Below are 12,913 nucleotides of genomic sequence, written 5' to 3'. Positions count from 1 at the left end.
ATATTCATTTTTATAGCAGGTATACATTTTCCATTTTTCAGGTCTTCTGTCTTTTTTCCATCTGGTCCAGGCTTTGTCTCTTTTGTCTTTCAACTCTCTACAGCTTTTATTGTACCAGCATTTTACATATTCTTTTTCTTGTTTTTGTCTTGGGACATACTTTTCCACTCCTTTTTTGTAAATTTTTGTCAAAATAATCCATTTCTCTTCCACTGTTGTTTCTTCTTTGTATATTTCTTCCCAGTTTTCCTTTTGAAAGAATTCTCTTATTTTATCAAAGTTTGTTTTTTCATACATCATTCTTCCTTTTCTGTATTGTTAATTTCTTTTCCTATATTTTTCTTCATTAAGTTCCAGTTCAATCAATATGTGGTCACTTTTACCTATTGGTGTTTTATATTCAATTTTGTCCACTATTCTAGGTTCGGATGTAATTACTAGGTCTAGTTTCGATGTCTCTTCTTCATTTCTATACCTAGTGTTCTCCTGTATCCATTGTGTCATTGTATGGTCAGTAACCATCTCGAGTAGAGCGTTTCCCCATGAGCCGTCTCCACCCTTTACTGTCATTTCTTCCCAGCAGATTTCTTTGCAATTAAAGTCGCCCATCATAACTATTTTTCCTCCCTCTTCCATTATCTTGTTTAATGTTATCTTTGTGTCCTCTAACATACTTTTATGTTCACTCTCTTCCCATGAGGCTGTTTTTGGGGGCACATAATTTATCACAAACTTTCTGTTCTTCTTATCTCTGTCTTCTACTTCCATCATTATCATTTCTACTGTATTCTTTCCATATGTGACACCCTTCACGTTTATATCCTTCTTAGTCAGGAACATAACTCCACCCCCTTCCTTTTTCACTCTGTTTCTAATCCAATAATTATATGCATCATGTCCTACACTGTTGGGTGGTAGTGGACCTTTTAATTTTGTTTCTACAATTCCCATTATGTCTGGTTCTTTTTCTTTCAAATAATCATTCAGCTCATTCAATCCTGTTATTAATCCATCTATATTTGTGTAAGACACTCTTAGTTTTCTGCCACTTCCATTGTGTTCTCTGTTTCCCTTTTGTTTTTCTCTTGTATGTCGACTTTCTTCAGTTTCATATTCACTACTCTCCAATAGAATCTCTCTTTTTCTGACTCCGTTCTTATCTCGTTTTTTTCCTTTGCTTCAAGTCTTTTCTGTTTTTCTTCCTCTCTTTCCTCTTTATTCATTTCCCTTTTTATCCATACCTTTTTATATTGTTCACTTGTTGCTAGTTTCCCTGTTTTGGATAAGATATTCTCAGCCGTAGTTTGTGACCTGAATTTAATCTTGATTGGTCTGATCTTGTCTGTACTATATTTCTCTAGCCTGAATTTCTCTTCGATTTGTTTCATTATTTCTGGTTCATCTTCCTGAACTAATTCTAGTAAATTTCTTACTTTTTCATTTTCCTCTTTGATTCTTGTGGTTCTATCTGGGTTATGTTTCTCTTCCATTCCTAATATAATTATACATTTCTTTTTGTCAGCTAAGTCTCTTACTATATTCTCCTTCTGTCTCATCACTTTAATAACTGAGTTTTCAGTTTGTTCATTCATTTGCTGTCTGATTATGTCAGTGAATGCAACCTTGCTATTTTCATGAATTTTTTTCCAACCCTCCTTGTTCTCCTTATTATTCTCCTTTAAGACTTTATTTTCATCTTTTACTTCTTTTAACTGTTGTTTTAATTCTTCAATTTCCTTAGTTAAGTTTTTGTTCGCCCTCTCTAGTTCTTCCAATTTTTCAACTCTTCGTATAATACTGTCAACATTACCAAACCTACGCTCCAAGTCCTCGATCATCTTATCGACCTTCTCTTCTAGTCTTGTCAGTCGGGGGGGGGGGGGTTTGTGTCCCCCCACCCTCTTTAAATCCCTGGAAAATATTCTCATCTCTTTCTACTGTATTGCTCTTATCTATACTTCTAATCTTTACATTTTTATTAGACATTTCGTCGTCGTCGGGAGGCCTTTTGTTTACCTTTCGCCTGTCTGCCTGGGCCAAGTCTACTCCTTCCTCATTTCCTTCCATTTCCCTCAGTAATCCCTCCCCCTTTCCTCTTTCCCTACTTTCCTACTACTCCACGAGCAATTTCCCCACCACCCTGTAAAAACAATAGGCACTTCTCTTTGCGTTGGGATTCACAAACTTCAATTTTCTTCAGAACGTCTTCTAAGCCGTCCATTCGTTGAAGTGTGTGTGTGTGTGTGTGTGTGTATCCAGAGGACCTCAAACGTCTCGTTGTTCATGTCATCGTGGAATATGTAAAGAATCACCAAATCAGGTGGAGGGAGGATAAACTAAAAGTGTACTATACAAACAGCAGAACCGTAATAGATAAATTTTATTTACTGCATGGAGAGATTTCATACTATAGCTATTACTGAATCCTGGATCAATATGGCTGATTGGCATTTCTTTCCGGAAATCGATATAGAAAGATATACTTTTTTTTTTACAAGGACAGAGTTGGCAGGAGTGGGTGAGGAGTAGTACTTTTCGTTAAATGTACAGTAAAATGTATTATCAACAATTCGATTTGGGTGGAGATTATAGACAAGAATAAGAAACTTATTATTGGCGTCTTATATAGACCTCCTAACCTCAGCATTGAGCAGACTGTTCCCCTGATTCATGAAACGTTGTGATTATGGGAGATTTTGATTATAGAAACATTGACTGGGAAATTTTAGTAGATCAGAGAGCGATTTTTTTTCCTATATGTGGTGCAGGATAATATCCTAAAGCAAATGATTACCGATCCTACGAGGGGAGAGAATATTCTGGACTTACTCTTAACTAATAATGAACATCTAGCGAGTAGCGTTAAAGTGGGAGATAGTCTAGCCTCTAGCGATCACCAAGAAATAAGATTTAATATTATTTGGGAAGAATTAAAGAGTATGAATAACATTCAATTACCGGACTTCAGGAAAGCCAATTTTGACAAGATGAGAGGCTATTTGAGACATTTATTCACTTACGGAACCGACCTAGGAGGTTGAACGGGGTCAGTCCGGACGTCATTAGCATGGTCAGGAGTCGGGTCACGGAGGGTAGAGTCAGGTCACTTGCGGGCGCGGGGTCAACAGCTAGGTCAGCGATTTGGACGAAATGTATAGTAACTTAACGGATTTAATTCTAAATGCACAAAATAAATTTATTCCCCTCAAGTCAGTACGGAAGAATAGTAAGACTTCCAAATGGATGACGGACAGGCTGAAACATGAGATCGGAATGAAAAGAGGACTTTACTTAAGAAAAAAAAAAAAAAAACCAACAACGGGGAAACACACCTTAGATCCAAATATAACGATATGGAAAAACTGGTTAAAAAGAATACAGGCACAGCCAAATGTAACTATGAAATTAAGGTTTCCAGACAAGCGAGATCCAACCCAAATGGCCTTTTTCATCTCTACAGAACAAAAAATAAGGAAAGAATAGGCCCAATTCAAATTGACGAAAATGTCATGATAGAATCGGAGGAAAATGAGTGAGCCGTTTAACAAATAATTTCTCTCGGTGTTTACTAAGGAGAGGTTAGATGACTGCAATCCGATTTTCAGTGGGGATGAAGAAGGTAGACTATCTAATATCAGCATTAGTAAGGTAGAAGTAGTCAAGCAGATTGAAAAACTTAAAGCTACAAAATCCCCGAGTCCAGACTAAATTTTTCCGAGAGTGCTTAAGAGTGTGAATTTGAAATCTGCGACCAGTTAACAGAAATAAATCGGTAGACACTTGTTTTGTGCCTATTGCTTGGGGGCAGGCAAATGTTGTTCCTGTTTATAAAAAGGGAGATAAATCGTCTATATGCAACTACAGGCCAATCAGTTTGACGTCAGTTATAGGTAAAATACTTGAATAGTATAGAGAACACATCGAGAAACATAATTTGATTCGTGACACACAACATGGTTTCTTCAAAGGTAAGTCATGTGTGACTAATCTTCTATCCTTTTACACTAAAATATATGAGGCATCAGATAACAATGATAGTTACGATGTTATTTACCTCGACATTAGCAAAGCGTTTGACAAGGTGCCTCACCAGATATTACTAAATAAAATCAAAGCCCATGGCATAGGGGTCCACCAGGTCTCTGTTTTGAGTCCCTTATTGTTCATTATGTACATAAACGACTTGGACAATGGGATTAATAGTGATGTTAGTAAGTTTGCGGACGAGACTAAAATAGGGCACCAAATTAGGCCAGGAGACGAGGCCGAGATTCTGCAGGACGATCTTAACAAATTGTTTACATTGTCGGTGAAATGGCAAATGAACTTCAATATCTCAAAGTGCAGCATGTTAAACGTAGAGCCACACAACCCCGAAAGTAGATATACGATAACACGCTTAGATAATACGTTTTTAGAGAAAACTGAGTGCGAGACAGAGACTTGGGAGTTCTACTGAGTCCTGACCTTAAGTCCAGGAAACAGTGCATTAGCACCAGGAATAAAGCAAACAGAGCATTAGGTTTCATTGCTAGGACGGGTACGAATAGAAGTGCAGAGGTAATTATCAAACTCTATCTAGCGTTATTTAGGCCCATCCTTGACTGTGCGGTACAATTTTGGTCTCCGTCTTATAGAATGGACATAAATTCACTAGAATCAGTACAGAGGAAATTTACCTTATGAAGAGAGGTTTAGGCATCTTAACTTACACTCTCTGGAAAGACGCAGAGTGCGGGGTAATCTAATAGAGGTATTTAAGTGGATCAAAGGCTTTAACAAGGGTGACGCAAACAAGGTCATCCTATTAAGACAACAGGGCAGGACTCACACTAATGGATTTGAACTGGACAAATTTAGATTTAAGAAGGAAATAGGCAAGAATTGGTTTACTAATAGGGTGGTCAACGAATGGAACAGACTTAGTAACCATGTAGTGAGCGCTGAAACTATCGGTTGTTTTAAGAAACGGTTAGACAACTTTATGGATGGGGATGACAGATGGTAATAGACATTGTACTGCCTAGTGTAGGCCTCATGGTCTCTTTCAGTCTCCTTCATTCTTATGTTCTTATGTTCATATAACACATAGAAAATTGGGTGGCCCTGGATTTGGGTCTATGTCTCCTGCCAAAATCAAAGTTACTACCGACAGATATTTAACACTATTCACAGCAGGCATTGTTTATTTACCCTTCCGTCCTGACTATGGTTTTGTTGTTATGGGCGATAGAAGTGTGTCCGCAACACTTCTAAGGCCGAAACGATCTTTAATGTTGTATGTTATAACTGAGTCGAACCTATAACTGATAAGTTACTGTGTTGGGTTACTATTCTATATACGTACATCGTTACTAGCCAACATAAAACAACCTTGCGTGCTTGTTGCCTGTCCCCCCCTCCCCAACACACACAAATTTTTACTCACCCTATGTCGGGCGTCCTTTCTCGTGAAGAGATGCCAGCTTCCTCTCCACGCTCCTAACAACTGCGCGCTGCACTACCTAGACCCTAATCGCTTAATTGTCACACACACCCTAGCATCCTAATCGTCACACATCCTTCTACACACGTCTTCATCCACTCCCGCCTACCCTGACGCCCAAGCCCTCGTCCCACCGGTGCCAAGGTTCCCGCGGGTCAAGGGTACCAAAGGTTTCTCTCCTCATCTCACACATTCCGTACATTCGTCCATCACATTCATACCACACCCCTACCATGGAGAGGAAGCTGGCATCTATTCACAAGAAAGAAGGACATCCGACATAGAGTGAGTAAAAGTTGTTTTTTCGTGGGACAGACCACAACCTATCTAGGCGCGTACCCTACATCATGGCAGAGACTGGGAGTGCCGGCGGAGAATCCCCTCGGCTTGGATCTATAGGCATCAAGGCTTTCGACGGGAATGGAGATGTGGTGGCGTGGTTAAAGAAAGCCGAGTTGGTGGCTGAATTGACTAATGTCGGGAATGTGGCGAGTTTTCTAGCGCTCAATTTGGAAGGCGATGCATTAGCAATCTACTTCGAAATACGGAGGACCGATCAAAAGTACAAGGTGAAAATACATGTCAGGCCGAAAGAGGCTTTCGTGCAGAATATGTTCAGCGCATATGGGCCGACGAATAAGTTGATGTATTTGCAAATTAATTGCGGAGGCTGACAGAACTAGCTGGGTGGAAGGATGCGGGGTTGGAGCAGGCAGTTAAGTTGACATTTGTAAATGGGTTTCCTGACAACATACCTGCAGAATTACAGCAGATAACGGACATCAAATCTGCAAGCATGAACACCTTGGTAGCAAGTGCTAGAATACTTACAAGTGTGGGGCGCTTGACGAAAGACAGGGAGAACCTCGAGGGTTCAGGAAAGACTAGCAGACGCAGGGAGGTGCCCGTGATGATGAGATGTTTCAACTGTTGGCGGATGGGCCACTTTGCAAGGGACTGTGGAGAGATGTCGGGGAAGACACTATGTCAGTGGTTCCCAACCTATGGCCGCGGCACACAAGGGTGCCGTGAGATCTACTGAGGGTGCCACCAAAATTCAGGGCAAAAATAATTTTCGTATTACAGACTCTCCCTGTCATCCATTTTTGTTCATTAAAGCAGCATCAGTGTAAAGATGATTTTTCCAGGGAAAAAATTTTGTTACACTGATGTTGAATCAACAAAATACTGACAAACTAGAATTTAGATTTTCTGGTAAGGGTGCCGGGGACTTCTGAAAGGCTTGGCAAGGGTGCCTCAAGCCAGAAAATGTTGGGAACCACTGCACTATGTTATAAATGTGGTGAACCGGGGCACACTGCAAAAAAATAAAAATGTGACCAGAGAAACTGAAGCGGGGAGGCTGTTGTGTCGGCGGTCGACCCCATGATGTAGGTCCGAGTGGGAGGGAGAAAGCAAGCGGATTAGTGGATACCGGTTGTTCGACTACGATTGTAACGGCTGACTTAGTTGGAGGATTTAGAAGGGAAGAGATATGTCAGAAGGTTCTCAGGAAGTCGAACTGGTGGTGGGGGCATCCCGTTAAGACTAAGGGTACTTGTCATCAGAGCGATTATGGACGGAAATTGAAGTGGTGGTAGGGATGGATGCAATAAGACACCTGGGCGAAGTTAAGTTTATTGATGGCCAGGTGAAGCTTGAGTGGGTCAATGGCCAGAGGAACAGGAGCCACCGAACGCCAGCAAGGGACATAGGAATGACGGTGAGGACAGAAGATAGTAATGTTAGTGTAGATCGTGATCATGATGAGAGACGCCCGTGCGGGGGGCACGGGACGAACAAAGGGAAAGAGTTGTGGCTTGTACGATTGAGGATGAATACTTTCTCGCTACATTCGATGAGGTCAGCTGGAAGATGGAGTAGCATACAGGCGATGATTTCGTGGACGTGTGTAGCGAGATTCTCCGTAGGTGGCGGCAGATGAGTGGAGCGTCTACAATTATGGATCTGAGGGCGGTGTATCTGCAGGTTCATGTTGAAGAGAAGCTGTGGCGATACGAACTAGTGAAATGGGGGGGGGGCAACATATTGTTTAACCAGACTGTGATTTGGGTTACGTTCAGCCTCGCAAAATATGATCTTGAAGACTGTGCTGAAGAAGGATGAAGTGATTGAGAAGGGCACGGATTCATACGTTGATCATCTAGTAGTGGGCAACACCGTCGTGCTAGCGTCAGAAGTAGTAAAACACGTAGCACGATTTGGACTATTGTCGAAGGAGCCGGAACCGATGGACGGAGGGACGATTTTGAGACTGTGACTAGAGCGAAATGCTAGAGGAAACCTCATGTTCAGAAGAGGCAATGATGTCCCGGACGCAAGGGACGAGATGGGAGGAATGGCTCCGTATGGCGTGCAGCTATATTAAGAGAAGGTCGGGAGGAAGAGCGTGGGGAGACAAGATTGACCAGGGAATGCTTGCAATGATTCGCAATGTCGTACAGAGAGTGAGGTGCAACGACCTAGTGAAAGGACAATGGAGTGTTCCGCAACTGGATAGAGGGATGATATGGAATAACGCGAGCAGCATAGCCACCGACGTGGCTCATTCTCTCCATGTGTCCAAACCATCCCAATACTTTTTCATCAACCCTATCTCCCAACTCCCTTTCCACCCCTGTTCTCCTCCTCACCTCACCTCCTCATTTCTCACTCTATCCAACCTAGTAACCCCTATCATACTTCTCAGACATTTCATCTCAAACACATTCAAATTCCTTCTCTCTTCCTCTCTTATGTTCCATGTTTCTGCCCCGTACAGTGTTGTTGGCACAATCACTCCTTCATATAACCTCCTCTTAGCATCCATTCCCAGATGTCTATTTCTCATTACGCTTTTCAATCCACCAAGGCATTTACTCGCTTCTCTCAATCAACATTGTACCTCCAACCCCTCTCCCTTTCCTGCCACATTCGCACCCAAGTATCTAAAACTATCCACTTCCTCTAGTCTCTTCCTTAATGCTCACTTCCAGCCTACTGTCACTCTCTCCCCTTGTACATCTCATCACCTTACTTTTGCCCACATTTATCTTCAGCTTCCTTCTTTCACACACCTTCCGAAACTCCATCCATAACTTCCTCAATCCCTCCTCTGATCCTGCTACAAGCGCAGTGTCGTCAGCAAACATCAACTGGCTTATTTCCCACTTCTCTCCATTTTCTTTAACCATCTCCAACCCCTGACCCACTACCCTTGCATTCACCTCTCACACCACCCCATGCATGTAAAGATTGAACAGCCAGGGCGTCATAACACATTCCTGACGAAGTCCCACCTTTACCTCAAACCATTCACTCTCTCCATTTCTAATCCTAACACAAGCTCTACTACTCTCGTAAAAACTCTTGACTGCTCTTAACAGCTTTCCTCCTATCCCATATATCTGCAGTGCCTCCCACAGTGCCTTCCTGTCTACCCTGTTGTAAGTTTATTCCAAATCCATAAAAACCCAAAAAACATCCTTACTTTTCCTATAGCTTTCTCACATATCTGTCTTACCACAAAAATCTGATCTACGCAACCCATACCTATCCTAAACCCACACTGTTCCTCACCAATTATTCCCTCTCTTCCTCTCCTGATCCTCTCAATCAAGGCCCTCCCATAAGCCTTCCCAACTACACTCAACAAGCTGATCCCTCTGAAACTACTACATTCACACTTGTGACAGGCACTCCTCCAGTCCCAAAGGGTTTCTTTCATCTATGTATAAATAAAAATAAAGTTTTTCAAAACTGAAAATTTCCTGGCGTTATTTATGCTACCTTCCGACACCTTCCGAAATCCGGCAAAACTGTCCCACGGTGTAAGGATATTTTTGTAGCTACTTTATAAACCATATCAAGCGTTGTTGCAATGGATGAACGTGGTTCAAAGAGTAGTGCACAGAGAAAGAGGAGGTTTAACCACTTTTGGGCCTGGGTTACAAAGACGAAGAAGTACACAAAAGAAAGTGTGCAGAAAAACTATGCTCTTCGTAACGAATTGACCAGGGAGCACAAGAATGAGTTCCCCCATCTTTATGCCTCACTCAAAAAACAACAATTTAGTAACAGCCTCAATTAAGAGATTCCATAGGAAAATATTGGGGTTCAACACTATGTTACGAAATAACAAAAATTACGTGTTACGATCTCATAATAGATTTCGACGGAGAAATTAAAGAGGAAGAATCGGAAAAGTTTATGAAACATTATTTTGCGGGATACAAGAATTTTACTAAAAGTGGTGGTAAAAGCTGTCACGAGGAATATAATTTTTTTTACATCGATCGGAAATACAATGATTATAATTATCGGCTGAAAGAAACCTGCACAGCGAAGCTATAGCGATAATCCCATACCACACTCCTGGTCATATGGCCACTTCCCGAAGGTTGAGTGTGATTGGAATTTTCCGTCAGAATCGTCAGAAATTTAAAATTCCCGGCTCTGTGCAGGCATGCGCATTGTCGACCCCACCTCCCCCTCCCTACCCCTCCCTTCTTAGCCGGCTCGCCTGAGTCGTCACTTCTAAGCGTGGAAACGGACTGAGCGGTCTACCCGCTGCCGGCCTTTGTTTTTTGTTTTTCTTTTTGCCGGTAAGTCTGTTTCCTGCTTGTTAATCAACTGATAGTTTCAGCGCTTTCTGCATGGTTGCCGGTTTTTCCCATTCTTCGACCACCCTATTAGTGAACCAGTTGTTGCCTTCTTAATTCTATTTGGTCCGGTTTGTGCCCATTGCTGCGAGTCTGGTGGTGCGGAGGGGGGCGCCCCCGGGGGTCGTCTGGCCTCTCGGCGGCCCCATACCTCCTACGATCAATGGTCCTCTAACGCCTCACGGCTTGCTTCGTCAGGCCCTAGGCGTAGACTTTGACCTTATTCGCTCGCAATCCGTCCCCGTCTCCGAGTCGTCCCTGGTAAACAACCCAGGTCCTCTCGGAGGACAGGGGGACGTGTCTTATGGTACGGAGGGTGGCGCCCCCGAGGGTCATCAGGCCTCTCGGCAGCCCCATACCTCCGACCATCAATGGTCCTCTAACGCCTCACGGCTTGCATCGTCAGGCCCCAGGGTCATCAGGCCTCTCGGCAGCCCCATACCTCCGACCATCAATGGTCCTCTAACGCCTCACGGCTTGCATCGTCAGGCCCTAAGCGTAGACTTTGACCTTTTCCACTCGTAATCCGTTCCCCATACGTCTTCGGGTCGTCCGTGGTAAGAACCCGGGCCTCTCGGAGGACAGGGGGACGTGTCTTATGATACGGAGGGTGGCGCTCCTGAGGGTCATCAGGCCTCTCGGCAGCCCCATACCTCCGACCATCAATGGTCCTCTAACGCCTCACGGCTTGCTTCGTCAGACCCTAGGCGTGGACTTTGACCTCTTCCACCGTCCGACGTCTCCGGGTCGATCGTGGGTGGGCGGCCCGGGGACTCTTGGGGGACGGGGGGGGGGGACGTGTCGAGTGGTGCGCAGGGTGGCGCCCCTGGGGGTCGGCGGACCTCTCGGCGGCCCCCGTGCCCCCGACCGTCGTGGCCCTCTAACACCTTTCGGCTTGCCTTTTCAGGCGGGTCCGTGAGCCCACCTTCCTCCCGGAGCCGCTCACGTAGACCCAACAGGAAGTCCCGCTCGAGAAAGAGTTCTATCTCTCCCAAGAGGCCTAGGACGCTCAGCTCGTCCACACCCTCCACATCCCGGTCACGGCACCACCCTCCTTCCGTCCCTGATAGGCCCCGTCTTCGACTCTGCCCTAGCTCGCTATCCGGCCTTTCAGGCCGCGCAGACCAGAGCATCCCCCCCCCCTCCAGAGCAGCCTTCTAACGAGCCTGCGGCTCCGGCCCCCTCTCCCACACTTCCTCCTGGTCCTTCCCTCCGCCCCTCCGCGCCGGCGGCGGGTATAGGACTGAAAGGCCCCTCTCATGATGACCCCCCCCCCCAATCAGACGACCGTCGGGTTGGGGGACGGGGTGGAGGACCACCTCCGTTCATCTATACCTTATCCTCCTACCACGACGGACTCTTACGAGATCCGCCCCTTCTCATGGTATGACCTTACATACATCCCCTTTGTGTAGCGGCGAGGGATTTTATTCAGCAAAGAGGGAGTCTCGCTTGGTGGAAACGCTCTTCAGTACGGGGTCCTCTCATCACCTGAATGACATCATTTGACGTCTCGATCTGAACTCCGCCCTACTAGGCTGTCCAGACACCCAGGAAATGACACCTCGCTATATCACAATGTGATCCTGTGACGTCAGTGATCCTTTGAAGTCATTATATGATTCTTGGATGTCACGATGTGTTTCTGTGACATCACTATGTGATCCTATGACGCCGTGATGTGATCCTGTGACGTCACGTGATGCTGTGACATCACAATGTGACCCTGTGATGTCGTAATGTAACCCTGTGGCATCACGATGTGACCATGTGACATCACTAATTCTGTAACATTACTGTATGGTCCAGTGGAATTACAATGAAAACATATGACGTCACGATGGGGGTCCTGTGACGTCATTTTGTTGGTGTCGTCACGATATGATTACATGATGCCACGATGTGATAATAGTTCACGATGTGATCAGGTAACGTCAATATGCGATAAAGTGATGTCACGGTGTGATAATATGACGTCATTATGTGTCCCTGTTTATTGTATGCATGTATTGGTTAGAAATTAAACTACATGTAGAATTAGATTAATGCGTAGTTTCTGTGTATGTGTGTGCGTGCGTGCGTGCTTTAGCGTGAGTTCCAGAGTTCTAGAAGTCGTTGTACTTGTTAATTAATTGTCATATAAATTGTAATGCGAAAGTTGAGTGAATGGGATATAGATCATCTTTACTGTCAAATTAAGTTGTTGTGTAACTGAAAGTGTATGAATGTAAAATTTCTGTGTGCAAGTGATTAATTGAAATAAGTAGATAAAATAAAATTTTAGCAACTGTTTTGGATAGGATCCCGAGTGCTTGTCACGCACGACGTCAGATTTTTGTGTGAGCTCGTTCTGTACGCATCAGTGCATTTCCGTGACTGTGTGAAGAGTGGAAAGACGAAGTGTACCTTACTCGTACAATAATATTAACTTTAAGAACACGAAGTATTTCTTTACACCTTTATTGTACCAAAAACAATAAATGGTGGCGCGGTGTCGAGAAAAAGTGAAGTGCTCCTCCGACCGGCCTACCCACAGCGTCTCCGCCATTGCATTGGCAGTCTACAACTCTGTCTGCATTGTTTACAACAGAGTGAAGATCTGTGTGACCCTTTTTCCAGTCTGCGCTCCTTGTGTGATCCCATATTGCATTTTCAAGCAATTCTCTGCCCTGCAAGCGGCATTCCACCATACACAAGCGCCAGTGCTATAAGGTCACCTCACCACGCTACCTCCAACCACGTTCGTCGCTACCCAAGCCAAGCCTTC

The sequence above is a fragment of the Oratosquilla oratoria genome, chromosome 20 (assembly GCF_046742065.1).
Source record: "Oratosquilla oratoria isolate Oo_2021 chromosome 20, ASM4674206v1, whole genome shotgun sequence".
Classification (NCBI taxonomy): domain Eukaryota; kingdom Metazoa; phylum Arthropoda; class Malacostraca; order Stomatopoda; family Squillidae; genus Oratosquilla; species Oratosquilla oratoria.
This window is presented reverse-complemented; position numbering follows the sequence as displayed.